At 64.3% G+C, this 1,210-nt stretch overlaps 1 protein-coding gene across 1 annotated transcript in view; it reads left to right on the top strand.

The window, feature by feature from the left end:
* Positions 1 to 713: 713 nt before the first annotated feature.
* The window catches only part of Oat (ornithine aminotransferase), a 22,000-nt gene continuing 21,503 nt past the window's right edge, over positions 714 to 1,210 (top strand). The window contains exon 1 of the mRNA XM_008846019.2: positions 714 to 813. The gene's annotated coding sequence lies outside the window, so the exon portion shown is untranslated. The remainder of the gene's footprint in view (positions 814 to 1,210) is intronic.

Raw genomic sequence — 1,210 nt, forward strand, 5'->3', positions numbered from 1 at the left:
CTGGCTGACCCTGGTGAATGTGGCTGACTGTGGGGCAGGGAATCATGGTGCTCACAGCAGTATGTGCAACAGAACAGACACTGACGCCCTCAGGGCTGTGGGTAGCAATAGGATTGGACAGTCCTGTCAGTTGGATAAATCTGGGTCTCTCCCCCTCTCTGCGTTTCTGTTTTCTGACTTGCAATGTATGCTATAGACTAAATGATACTGAAATTCCTTCCGAGTCTGTTATCCTTTTTAGGCTTTGAGTTTCAAACCCAGTGGTGGAGGGCAGGCCAGGCCAATCTGTACTGAGCATGCTGCCATCATTTCCAACAGCTTCTCATTAGACGGGCAGCGTTTTCCAGCTGCAGCGATGATTTCAGAGGTGGATTCAGAAGCATCCATTAGCCATTCGGGGACATCAGGGTTCAAGGTCAAGGAGACTCAGCGTCTAGTAGGAACTGGTGTGATGCTCTTCCAGGCAAGGACCTGGAGGGTCCCTCGGCCTCGGACACGCACCGGAAGATCAGCAGACTCGCATCCCTTCGGGCCTCAGTTTCCTGGCCTGCTAAGGCCCCGCAGCAGGGAGGCCTCCGAAGTCGAGAGCGCACATCCCCGCCCCTGAGCGCGGGAGGAGGCACAGCAGCCTCTGGCTGCCGCGGCTCAAGGCTGGGTGGGTGGGGCGAGGGCTGGCCTCGCGTGATTGGTGCCCGACCCTCCGTGCCAGCCAATGGGCGACGAGCACGGCCGGGGGGCGGGGCGGTCGCGTCGCCTTAAGCTGTGTCCCCGCGCTGGCTCCCGGGCGGAGGTACGCGCTGCGGACGTCGTCAGGTACCGCGCGGGGTCGGGCGGGGCGGAGGTCCGGCGGCCGGTGGAGCGGCTCGGGGTGGGGTCGCAGACTGGCTGGGTTTCGGGGAGGTCAGGGCCGGAGCGGCGCGGGCGGGGCTGTAACGGGCCCTGGCCGGGCGCATCCCTGGCCCGGGTGGGGCGGACGGGGGACCCGGGCCGCGGGAGGCCTCGGGGCCCGGGAACACCGGCGTCTAGAGTGCCGGGCTCCGTAGCTACCTTGGTTTCCTGACTCGGTGCGGAGGACAGGGCTTCAGACGCCCCGAGCTCTCCCCGGTCGCCCAGCTAATCCTGTCCATACTCTCCTGTGCTCACCCCTCCCCTGTGCTCACCCCTCCCCTCTGTCCACCCCTTCCCTCTCTCCACCCCTCCCCTGTGCCCA

This window comes from Nannospalax galili, unplaced genomic scaffold (assembly GCF_000622305.1).
Source record: "Nannospalax galili isolate Female #2095 unplaced genomic scaffold, S.galili_v1.0 scaffold362, whole genome shotgun sequence".
Taxonomy (NCBI): Eukaryota; Metazoa; Chordata; class Mammalia; order Rodentia; family Spalacidae; genus Nannospalax; species Nannospalax galili.